General features: G+C 41.1%; 1 long non-coding RNA gene across 1 annotated transcript in view; it reads right to left on the reverse strand.

The window, feature by feature from the left end:
- Positions 1-8,513: 8,513 nt before the first annotated feature.
- The window catches only part of LOC111179966 (uncharacterized), a 78,470-nt gene continuing 73,639 nt past the window's right edge, over positions 8,514-13,344 (reverse strand). Inside the window, exon 4 of the long non-coding RNA XR_002646047.3 lies at positions 8,514-13,027. This is a non-coding gene — a long non-coding RNA (uncharacterized LOC111179966). The remainder of the gene's footprint in view (positions 13,028-13,344) is intronic.

Genomic DNA, 13,344 nt, shown 5'->3' on the forward strand with positions numbered 1-13,344 from the left:
TGTGAAGTTAAGGACAGCTTCTTCCCAGACAGCAAGTGTCCCAAGTGCCCCATATGTACAGTTATCGTGAGTTATCATGTCTTGTAGTTATCATGTCTGTAGTTCTGTTTGGGCCCATGCTGGCCTCTTTGCTGGTGACATCAGTGTTGAGACAGGATGACAGAGTTAAAAGTAGGGTTAGAAGAGGATTAGGTGCTGGAAGCAAGCGTGAAGAAATTGCCCAAATCCAGCCCCTGAAGAAAACCCAAGTCATGGAATTGGCCAGAATTGGACAGTAGGTTACCATAAGAGAAGACACAAGATTGGAGCAGAGGCAGAATCAGAATCTGTGGTCAAATCCAAGGTCAAAGCCACAAGGAGTTAATACAAAAACAAAGTGCAGAAGTCAAGGAGCAGGGATAGTCCAGTTAAATTCTCAGGAACAGAACAGTCTCTCTTAGAAGCCCCAGTGCTTTGCCCCATGGGCACGACTCTTAATTTCGAAGGCATTTGCTGCAACCTTCAACTTCAGAAATAGGAAAACTGCTGGCAGCACTGCAGTAGGAGCGGCAACTATGCAGACACAGACCGACTCTGCCAGCAGAGCACAAGTCCAGGAGGGCAGGCGTGGTCCTGAAACATCAGTGGTCAGGTGTATGTGGGAACAGCTACTGGGGAGACCCCAGGCATGTCGTTCTCTGGGCTCTGTGCCCCTGCTTCTGTTCCTTGGCCTTACTCTTACCCTTGGTTAGAGCTCTTTAATTATATTTTATTTTATTTTCCCTAGCTTAAATATTGGTTTAACTTTTCTTTTTTGATTTCTAGTTGTGTTTTTAAAATTACAAAAGTAATCCCTGATCATTATAAAATATTCAAGTAACATAAAAGTATGTAAAGCAAAAAGTGAAGTCACTTCCTTACATTCTACTCACCCTCTCCAGTGGAAATCAATGTTAAAAGTTAGATTTGTATATGTTTAGACTTTTTCTAGGTACATATATATACCTAGGTTATTTTTAAAACATACGGTCACACTGTTTATACTGTACTGCAGCTTGCTTTTTGTAACTCAATCATACCTTACAGATAGCCATTCCATTTCAGTATATATACATATATACACACATATATATGTATATACACACATCTACTTCATTTTTGTTAATGCTGCATAGTCGTCATAACAAGAATATGCACTAATTTTATATTGTATTTTATAGTATAAGTAATGTTGCCTTGAACATTCTCTTAGTTTTTTTTTTAGGCCACACCAAGTGGCATGTGGGATCTTAGTTTCCCGACCAGGGATTGAACTTGTGCCCCCTGCAGTGGAAGCGCAGAGTCTTAACCACTGGACCACCAGGGAAGTCCGCCTTGAACATTCTCGTACAGGTATTCTTGCTCACTATAGAGTGTTTCCATCGGATAAATTCCTAGAAGGGAATTGCTGAGTGCGTATTTAAAACTTTGATAGGTACTGCTGACGTGACTTCTTTGTTCCAATTTATACTTTCACCAACAACGTGTGTGAGACTCTTTCCCCCCACCCTAATCATCACTGGATATTATTTTATTTCCCAAACCAGAGTCTAATTTGATGTGCACTCAAGGCTTCGATGTACACTCCAGGTTATGGGTGTTCTGAACCTGGCACTGATCTTTAGGTTGTGAATGCTGCTTTGGCAGGCTAGAATCTCCAGGTCTGGGCCTCTTGGGTTCTTCTACTACTTCTACTCTTTTTTTTTTTTTTTTTGCAGTACGCGGGCCTCTCACTGTTGTGGCCTCTCCCGTTGCGGAGCACAGGCTCCGGACACGCAGGCTCAGCGGCCATGGCTCACGGGCCCAGCTGCTCCACGGCATGTGGGATCTTCCCAGACTGGGGCACAAACCTGTGTCCCCTGCATCGGCAGGCGGACTCTCAACCACTGCGCCACCAGGGAAGCCCCTACTTCTACTCTTATGTTCACTGAGGTGTATAAAAATTTGATATTAACAATTCCATACATTTGACAGTTTACCTAGTATCTTCCCCACCTTATTTTATTTAATCCGCACAAAGTTTCAATGGGGTAGGTAGGGAGAGAATTTTTATTTTGGGGACTCAGAGCTGTTAATGACTTTTTAAAGTTCACACAGTTAATAAAGGAAAGAACTAGGACTTGAATACAAGTCTCTTAAGTTCAAAATCCATGTTCTAGCCACCATTTCCCCTTCCGGCTCTCTAGGACAGACAGCCATCAGAGTTTGTGTTTCAGATCAGTAGCTTTCTATCCTTTTGTTATGTGTACTATCTCTAGAGAAACTTAAGTTTGTTGGTTGGTTGGTTAGATGTGGGTTGCCATAATTTGTGACTTAGGGGTATCAATTTTGCTCATAAAATGTTTTTTCAATTTGAATATTCTGGTATGTGGCCCAAGGTGACCCAGGGTGACATCTCCAGAAGATAACTGGCGGGGTGCCAAGAGGCCTCGTGGTGACCTTACCTAGCAAGTGTCAGTGCCAGAATTGGAAGCAGGCCTGTCTGACTCCAAAGCCGAAACCTTTTAAAATTTACTCTAGCCACCACCTCATATAGCGCGAGATGCTCAGGGCAGAAGATCAATGCATTCTTTCTTTATAGGCAAATTACATGGGAAGCCAGATTCTCACAAGGTTGCATGCTGAGCATGGAATCAGAACAAGGAGGGTTCAGGGTCTTAAGAAGCTAATTTCAGCTCAAGTAGCTGAAGGCCAACTTACCCACTAGGCGGGTCACACACTCAAAAACCAAGAGGCTCAAAAGACTGAAACATAGATGAGTCGAGCAGGTCAGGGAGCAGGTATGATAGGGAAGAGTGGAGACTGTGGCAATCCGGAGAGTGAACCCTCTTCTAAAGGGAGCAGCTGCTGCTTTATAGCTCCATCCCATTGTGGACAGTTTAGCTAAGCCAGGTCTTCCCCATTTTTCAATAAAAGCTAGAATCCTATATTTTCCTATGTGAAATTAATTGACAACTTTTAAAAATACTGTAACTCAGTACAGTGTAGACAAAGCAAAATTTGTATGTGGGCCAGACTTGGCCTATCAGGTGCCAGTCTGCGAGCTTTCACTATAGGAAAATGAAAGATTTTCTTTTACCAAGAAAATCATAAAGCTCAGAGCCATTTAGAAAGGCTTCTTTGCCTCTAAAAGATTAAGATCGGCACTCTTTAGATTTTCCTTTTTATCCTCTGGGATCAATCTCTGTTTATAGTCGATCCCCAGATAGGATAGAGTATATTCCATTCCCTTTCCTCTTACTAAATTACACCTACATTTCAGCCATGTCTCCTTGGGAGGATTCTTGGCTCAACTTTTGGTTGGATTGACACGTATATAGTCAGTCCCCTGCATTCTTATTACTGCCATTATTTTTTTGGGAGTTGTCATTATTCTTATATGACACAGCTAATCACTGCGACTGAGTATGAATTTTACTAATTCAACTCTCAGAGGACAACCCAATTTTCAAATCCTTAAAGGGTCCTTTACTGCTGCCAAATTATAGGGACAAAAAAGCTGTTTTCACCTTTTTCAGACATTAAAAATTGTTTTTAAGTACATAAATATACCTTCATTGGCTTACAGACTTTTTTTTAGTGAGTGATTTATTCTTCTAAGAAGATTTGGGGGAGTTGCAGCTTATAGGAGATGAAGGAAGAAATAGGGACACTCTTCTAGATACCAAAATAAGCAAGAGGAATTGATTGGATTTTAATTCAAAATGAAGACTGAACTTTGCTTCTAGATCTCAGTGATGTTAGCATTGACCCTCCTTCCCTTCAGTTGAAGAGACAACTACTCCTGCCTCATGACACACAGCAGCTTCAAGACCAGTTAAACTATCACTGGAAAGTGGAGGAGGAGAAAAAGCTCCCAGAAATGGAAGGCAGCTCCGCCCTTTAGGCATAGCATGCCAATCAGAAAGACACTGTAATGCATCAAGCACATTTCCAGCAGAAAAGAACATGTGAATTTAATGGCATTCGGGTACAGGGGATTCTATCAGCATCTTTCCTTCATTAACAGAACTATTAACAAGACACTAATTCAAGATTTACTAATCAGACTTCCCCGCTATACATTATGTTGCCTTTAGTGTTGAGACATGACATGTGGTGACACATTACAAAATAAATGACGTTTAGCCAGAATCTAAATAGCTAGGAATCTAAAATAACCAGATTTCATCTCCCACCCCATAGTCTTGTAAAATGATAATGATGCCAACCCAAAAAGGCCTGACATTTTGAAAGTTTCTAAAGTTTCTCCAAATCATCATAAACATCTATTTATTCTCTTGTGAAATGTGTGTTCATTGTTTTTATGGTAAGCTGATTCTTCGAAAATTAATAATCTGAAATATGAGACTTTCAAGGCAGCTTTAGCAAGAAAATTTCCCATATTTGCTTCTTGACTATCCCACCAGATTACCGAAGGATTTTGTGGGTTTCCACTTCTTAAACTTGGGTGGTGAAGAGCATAGTTAAACAGACATGGGCTTGAATCCTGTGCACTTAACCCTATGATCTTGGGCAAGTTCATTAACATTCTGAGCTCAGTTTCCTCAAGAATAACAATACATCACGAGGGTATTTGTGTGGGGACTGAATGAAATAACGTATAATGATAACATACCATAGAGTAATTCTTTAATAAATGGGACTGCTAATGTCTTCAACTCAACCACCTGTTTAGAGGGCAATCCATGGCAATGAGGCATATAAAAATGCATACTGCTCTGAAGGAACCCTCTCTGCTTGAGACAAACTGCAACCACCCAGGAAACCTTGAGAGATCAGTCTAAGACCATTCATAGAAAAGGGCTAAGTGACCACCATACGACAACAGTTTGGAAATTGAGAGACATTGTAAACGCAAGAGGGAGGAGATATGGGGATGTATGTACATGTATAGCTGATTCACTTTGTTATACAGCAGAAACTAACACACCATTGTAAAGCAATTATACTCCAATAAAGATGTGAAAACAAACAAACAAAAAAGCACACAAATGGCAGGGCATTCTTACTTCCCCATTCTCACCTGGTCCCAGTACTGAGGAGCAGAACTGGGCAGAGGGAAACCAAGACCAAGCTCCCCATCTTCCTGCCCAATGCGCTTTACAACCTGCCAGCTGCAGGCTGAGGCATCACAGCCAGGCTGAGGATGGTGGATGCAATTATCTCCCAGCCCTTTGAAGCTTCAGCCAGGAATATCTGTTGTCACTATCACATGTGATTATGACAGCAACGTCCTCCTGCAGAAGACAGAACTCTTTGTCCACCACCCTCCCTCTGTCACTGCCAGAGAGCAGGAAGTGGGGAGAGGGGCTGGCGCCCCTCTCCTCTTGGTCCAATTTCACACATTGGTTTTTCGGCATTAATAAATTGGTTACATTTGCCCCACATTTGGCAGGCGAGGTTTCTAATAACACTCTGATCCCTTCAGAGAACATGAATCACTGGCATGCGGGGGGCTCTGGTTACCTCCCCCCACTCTCTGCTGCTAAAGGTCCCACACATTAGCAGGGGTCAGGCGCTCGCCTGGGCCGGGGCAGAGTCTAGGACAAGGGCCATGGCTTCGAGGCACTGTCACGGAGCTCAAAGATTTTCCCTCAGAGGGAGAACAGATAACTTTGAGCCCAGGCAATGTGCAGCTTTCTTCAGCTGTCAATCCTACCTGGTTTGCATATAGATTGAGAAAACGTGTGAGATTTTACCACAAGAATCAGTCCAGAGAATTCGAGGCGGGGAGTGGGGGGTGGGTAGTGGGTGGAGAGGGGATGGGAGAGAAAAAAATGTGGGATGCAGATGTCTGAGAGTTATGTGCTGCCCCAGCACCACTTCCTTTGTGAAGCCGGGAATCTTGAGGGATGGATAGCCTGAAAGAGGACAGTGTACGTTTCTCAGAGGCAGCTTTTCTTCTTGAAGAGCAAGTAGGTGTGCAAAAGTTCCATGACCAAGGGGAAGTCGTGAGAAGAGGTCCAGAATTAGGAGGCAGCCACAATTGCAGCCTTGGCAGGACAAATAAAGGGATAAAAGAAGGGGAAAGAAAGAAGCTAAACAGAGCATGCGCAGGCCTGGGACAAACACAGGGAACTAGGGGGAACCGAAGGAGAGAACAATGGAAAAAGAGAAAAAGAGAATCGAGAAGAGATGGAGAGGAAAGCAACTCAATTGAATCTGATAGATATTTTACGCTAACCTCCAGCTGGGGGAAAGAAGCGTTTTTACATAAAAAGTATACATCAAATCCAGTTCCTGCCCAAAGAGCTTACAGATCAGTTAAAAATATCGGCCACAAAACTCATCCTGGAACAGAATATGTCAGGACGTAAAACAGACATCAGTGCCATGAGAAAGAAGGGCAGAGGTTATCGTGGGGACGCTTAGTAGACGAGGTGGGTCCTGAGAGTCTTCTAGAAGGCAGGTGAGCTAGGCACAGGTGTGGGGTGGGGATTCCTGGTAGTACAGAGAGAGGAGAGGATGAGAGGGAGGAGGGGAACAGCGGGTAATGAAAAGACAAATAGAAAGGAAAGGAAAATGAAGTCTGCCACCCACAGCTGCCTTAGTTACCACACAAGCCACAACTACCTTAACACTTTTATCCAAAGGAATTAGAATTAGAAACTTCCTATGGGATCCAGTAAACTCACCCCCAGCAGCTCAGCTCCAGGCCTGGAGGGAAGGAAGGGGAAGCAGCTCAGTGCACCCTGAGCAAAAACAGGCAACTATTCTCTCCTGAAGGCACCAGGCTGGCCTCAGACAGAGGTTCCCAGTCAACCCACCTAAGGTCACGGACACATCCCAGTCTCACCTGGTAGATTCCCAAGCGCCCTCTCTCTGTGCCATATCCTTCACTCTGTGATTTTCACATTCCCAGGAAGGAAGATCTTTTCCTTTTCTGTTTTTCCCAACTTTTTATTTTGAAAATTTTTAAATCTTCACGAAGGTTGAAAGAATACCATACTGAACACAAGGGACACTTGAACTGTTTCACCAGTTATTAAAATTTGATTCCATATTCAGTGGTGTGCTGATAAAGCTGGTCTCTGGGGGCAGGGGAGGAAGCCCTAGTTGTAGCATGTGCCAGTTTCTGTGGTGTAAAAAACTCTCACCATGACTGATTTCAAGCTAATTTTAAACCATTAGTTTAGCAAATGGCTTGCAAAACTCCTGAATATTTATCTGCTCTCAGGAGCTGGTAAGAGCCGGTTCCAGTATACCATATTTTTCCTGAACTATTTTAAATAACTTGCAGATATCATGGCACTGAACCAAATAATTTCAGCATGTGTCTCCTAAGAATAAGGACATTCTCAAACATAATCACAACATCATTATCACACTTAAGGGAAAAATTAGCAACATATTTCATAGTATTATCTAATATGCATTTCCTACTAAAATTTTCCAAATTGTTTCCCAAATGTCTTTCATAGCATTTTTTAAAAAATCAGGAATCCAATGAAGCCTCCATATTGCATATGGTGTTTGTTTGTTTGTTTGTTTGTTTGTTTTAATCTAATCCGACTGCTTTTTCAGCTACAGTTTTTTTATGACCTTGACTTTTTTGAAGAGTCCAAACCAACGGTCTATAGAATGTGCCACAGTCTGGGTTTATAAGGTTGTTTCTTATGGTTAGATTTAAGTTAAATATTTTTTAGTAAAAATAATCCAAAGGTGGGCTTCACATCAAAAGGCTCGAATAACGTCAGATTGTTCCACTATTGGCGATGCTCAGTTTGATCACTTACCACCAAATCTCTCCAAACCAAACCTTCTCCCCTTTGTAATTAATAATCTGTGGGGAAATATACTGATTCTGTGTGAACATCTTGTTTCTCAAGAACGTTTTACTCAGTGGTTAGCATCTGCTGATGGTACTTGCCTGAATCTATTATTACAGTAGGGGTTGGAATATAATGATTCTCTAATTCTATCACTCTTTCTGCATTTATTAGGTAGAATCCTTTTTTTTTTTAAGTTCTTTGTTTTTCAGTATGACTGTGGACCCATGGGATTTTTTCAAAAAAAATTCAATGGATTTTAATCCATTACTGTCATTTTCTTTTTGATGTTCAAATTATTCCAAAGTTGGCCAGTGGGAACCACTTCAAGCAAGATCCTGTGTCCTTTTGACATGACCTCATTAATCTTTAGTATTTCCTTTCTTTCTGGCACACCAAGATTCCCCAGGCTCACTTGTGTTTGCCCTGCACCAGAAACAGAAGCAGTTAGTTCTTCAAAGAGCCCTGATTTCTTTAGTGGGAAATGATATTTAGAAATCAAGATCTGGGTGCAAGGTGTGCTCATTGCTGCAGTGGTGTTACTGCTTTTAGATCCTTTTGGTTCACATGGTCAGGGGGAAATACATACAGATATATATATATGTATCTGTGTGTGTGTAATTTATAAACAAAATATAATTTGTATATACATAATTTACAAATATATATATATATATATACACACATACATATATACATATACACACATATTGAGTTCCCTAACCCCCAGTATCTCAGAATGTGATCGTATTTGGAGATAGGGTCTTTACAGAGGTAATGAAGCTAAAATGAAGTCATTAAGGTGGGCTCTAATGCACTATGACTGGTGCCCTTATGAAAAGGTGAAGCTTGGATACAAAGGCACATACAGAGGGAACATGATGTGAACACATAGGGAGAAGACGGTCATCTACAGGCCCAGGAGAGAGACCTGGAACAGATCCTTCTCTCATAGCCCCCAGAAGGCACCAAGCCTGCGACACCTTGATTTTGGACACGGCTGCCAGATTTTCTGTTGTTCAAGTCACCCAGTTTGTGGTACACTGTTATGGCAGCCCAAGCAAACCAATACACTACCATAAAAACTACCACAAATTTAGCAGCTTAAAACAACACATATTTGTTCTCTCACACTTCTGTCAAAGGCTGGTTATGAATCTCACCAGCGTAAAATCAAGGTATCAGCAGGGCTTTCTGGAATCTCTATGGAAGAATCTGTTTTCTTGCTCATTCAGGTTGTCGGCAGTATTCAGTTCCTTGTGGCTGGAGCATTAAGGTCCCCATTTCCTTACTGACTGTCAGCTGAGGGCTGTTCCCAGCTTCTGGAGGCCGACTGCATGCCTTTGCCCATGACTCCTTTGCTCCAACTTCAAGACCAGCAGTGGCAGGTTGAGTCCTTCTCACAACTTGACTCTCTCCTGCCTCTCCTTCCCTTACCTGCTCTTCTGCCTTCCTCTTTTACGTTTAAGGGTCCATGCAATTTCACTGAGCCCACTCAAGATAATCTGGAATAATCTCCCTAAATTAAGAATTAATCTTAATTCTATCTGCAAAGTTTCTTTTACCATGCAAACACAGGTTCCAGATGTGGACAACTTGGGAAGGGGGGCGTTATTTTGCCTACTGCATGATGACATCAATACATTTAGTTATTTGCTTTGTCCAACAATATGCATAGAATAGTTTTAGGATTCCAATAGCATTATAATTATTAACAAATAACCAACTAAGTAAAATTAAAATTTCTTTGAAGTCCTTTTTATCCCTACACTGAGAAACTGCACATAGAGCACTATGTTCAGAATTTTACTTGAATCCTTTTCTCAGTGTGGTTAGATTGTCAATTTTTTTTTTTGTGGTACGCGGGCCTCTCACTTTTGTGGCCTCTCCCGTTGTGGAGCACAGGCTCTGGACGCGCAGGCTCAGCGGCCATGGCTCACAGGCCCAGACGCTCTGCGGCATGTGGGATCTTCCCGGACCGGGGCATGAACCCGTGTCCCCTGCATCGGCAGGCGGACTCTCAACCACTGCGCCACCAGGGAAGCCCTAGATTGTCAATTTGATAAACAATTTGATGCATTTGTTTCTGTTTGTATTAAAATGTAAAGTTTATTTTATTTTTTATCTTTTCACACAATTTTATTTTGTGAATAAGTAAAACATTTATACCACTTAGAAGCCAAAACTATTCGGAAAGATATACCTAGAGAAGGCTCATTTGCATCCCTAATCCAACTCCTAAATTCCAAGGACTGGTGTGCTGGGAGCCGGCTTCTCTGATTGCTGTCACTGATGCTACGTAAGTCAAATCTTTGACACATTGATAGCAAATATCCAAGTACAAATCCATCATCATTTTCATCAATTACAACCACTTATTGCAGATCAATTACTGAGAACAAAAAAGAACAGAGCAGTCCCTGTCCCAAGGTATGAGAGTCTCCTTGAATAGACCTGGAATGCTGCAGAACAGGTGAGGGAGGCTCAGTACCTGATGAAAGGTTTAACTACATGGAGGTTAGGGCCTCAGGATGATCCCCCATTGATTAGGGTCCTGGAGAAAGGCTTCATGGAGGACGTAAGACTTGATTCAGAGCACTTTAAGAAAGGAAAATGGCATGAGCAAAGGCAAAGAGGTATGTTCCAGACTGGGGAACAATTAGCCAACCAGCTTGGAGGAGTGGAACAAACACTTGAGCTGGAACTTGGTAAAAGGCATCCAGGTTCAAATGCTGCCATGTGACCATAGGCAAGTCATCACTCAACCTTTACATTTCTCAGTTTCCTCAACTAAAAATGGAAATAAGGCTAAGTAGTAAGCCATTCTCAGAATAATTTGATAGTAACAGAGTTTCTTTATGGATATACTGGGGGTGGGGAGCATGGAGCTGGAGAATCAGGTCTGAAGCAGATAACGAAGGACCTTCATTACCAGGCTAAGAAGTTTTAATTCTATATTATAGGAGCCAGTGGGAGGATTTTCTTTTCATAAGTAATAAATGAATTTATTGTTTTTAAACAATATAAACTGTGGTTAATAATATGATAGATATTTATTTCTGCAAATTATTGGGTTGGCTAAAAAATTCATTCAGGTTTTTCTGTAAGATCTTATGGAAAAACCCGAATGAGCTTTTTGTCCAACCCAATACTTTTTAAAAAAATTAAGCCATATGTACTAATGATATTTCCATGCTAATACTTTTCCTCCTTAACCAATGCATAAGTATTTCACAGGATAAATTAATAAAACCTATTTAGCAGTTTCCCTACTGAATACATAGGGGGGGTTTTGTTTGCTTTTTAAAGATTTTTTTGATGTGGACCATTCTTAAAGTCTTTATTGAATTTGTTACAATATTGTTTCTGTTCTATGTTTTGGTTTTTTGGCTGCGAGGCATATGGGATCTTAGCTCCCTGACCAGAGATCAAACCTGCACCCTCTGCATTTGAAGGTGAAGTCTAAACCACTGGACCACCAGGGAAGTCCCCATAGGTTGTTTTTAATTTTACAACATTACAAATAAGGTAGTAATGTATATCATTGTACAGTAACCCTTGTGCCCTTGTTCACACAAAGGTACCTCCTTAGGAAGGGTATTTCTTGTAGTGGCTCTGAAATCTCAACATGCATCAGAATCACCTCTCCAGGTGATTTGTTGAACCACAGATCCTGGATGCCACTCCCACAGTTTCTGATTTAGTAGCTCAGGGGTTGCACCTGAAAATTGCTCAGGTGATGCTACTGTTGTTGGCCTAGCTCAAACTTTGAGAACTGTCTTTCTATACGATTGATTCCTAAAATTAGAGTTGTTGGGTAAAAGCATATGCAAATTTTTCACTTTAATGAATCCTGCACATTATCTTCCACAAAAATTGTATCAGTTTACTTCCCCACCTACAGTTCATGAGCATGCCCTTTCTCACACCCCTGGAAACACAGGCTATTGTAACTCTTTTACTTTTTTTGCTAATTGAATGGTAAAAAAATAGAATCTTGGGAGATAAGATTGATGTTTTTTAAGGGTACAAACTTACAATGAGTAGCAAATAAGCCATAGTGATCAAATGCAAGTATAATGAATATAGACAACAATATTGTACTATAATTATGTAATGATAAATATAGCTACAAAGGCAATCATACTACAATATATAAATGTATCAAAGTAACATGTTTTAAATTTACACAATGTTATGTCAAATATATTCAATTTAAAAAAATGGAATAGAATCTCATTATTGTTCTCTTTTACACTATCCTGAATACCTTTTCATTATTTTTTACTGTAACTTCTAGTTTTTTATCTTATAAGAATAATGTTTATTGCCAAAAATTTAAAAGCTCTGAATAAGCAAAAAGAAAATAAAGTCATCCATGATTCCACCACACATAGATCACCCATAGTAACACGGGGTGTATTTTGTAACTTTTTTTTTTCATTTAATAACATACTGTGATCATTTTTTCCATATCATGTCATTAACTGTTCTTCTCCAACATCAGACTAAATGGATGCATCATACCAATGGAATGTTTCTGAATGGGAACTGACACGTACAAAATGACTCTGGGAAGACTGATCTAGGAGCAAGATTTAGAATGGGAAAAGCCTGGAGGCAAGGAGAAGTTAGGAAATTATTGAAATAATACAGGAGAGTGGTGACAGTGCAATTAGACGACAAGGAATGAATACAGGAAACATTAGGAAGAAAGAGTCAACAATCTTGTGAGCATCCATGGTGGAGTGTGAGGAACAATTCAAAGCTAAATCCAGCAGGAGTACCCTGGTTTCAGAATCATAAACTTGAGATGCCTTGAAAGGGACAGAGATCATCTTTCCTATCTTTGATCCATTAATTTATCTCAGTGTAAAGGTTTAGGGGATGGAAGTTAACTTTATAGAGGACGAACTTCATTTAGGAGTGCAGCAGTCTTGAAATCCCAGAGCCCAGTCTTCACGCCTCATTTCAATGCAGAGAATAATTATTTGAGAGACTATGGTGAGGTGGAAAGACCACATTCTTGAGTATTAAAAGGAGGGCATAGGGCTTCCCTGGTGGCGCAGTGGTTGACAGTCCGCCTGCCGATGCAGGGGACACGGGTTCGTGTCCCGGTCCGGGAAGATCCCACATGCCGCGGAGCGGCTGCACCCGTGAGCCATGGCCGCTGAGCCTGCGCGTCCGGAGCCTGTGCTCCGCAACGGGAGAGGCCACAACAGTGAGAGGCCCGCATACTGCAAAAAAAAAAAAAAAAAGAGGGCATTGTGCAGCATCTTAACCTCCTTGAATTTTTTTGTCTGTAAAATGAGAATGATAATATTTACTTCATTGAGTTGTCAGAATTAAAAGAGAGGATATATGTGAAATGCTGGTCCACAGCCAGCAAATGTTTAAGAAGTGGTGGTTTCTTTCATCACTGTAAGAATAGCAATAATGTGAAGTAACAACATCCCTATAAATTACCCCACAACTTGGCTCCTAAATGAAGGAGTGTTCGTGGACAACCTAGGCAAGTCTGTTGGACAATGAAATGAAACTCATCAATGAAATG

Source organism: Delphinapterus leucas, chromosome 1, assembly GCF_059928025.1.
Source record: "Delphinapterus leucas isolate spDelLeu-1000000601 "Yukka" chromosome 1, BTC_Dleu_Yukka2, whole genome shotgun sequence".
NCBI classification, from domain to species: domain Eukaryota; kingdom Metazoa; phylum Chordata; class Mammalia; order Artiodactyla; family Monodontidae; genus Delphinapterus; species Delphinapterus leucas.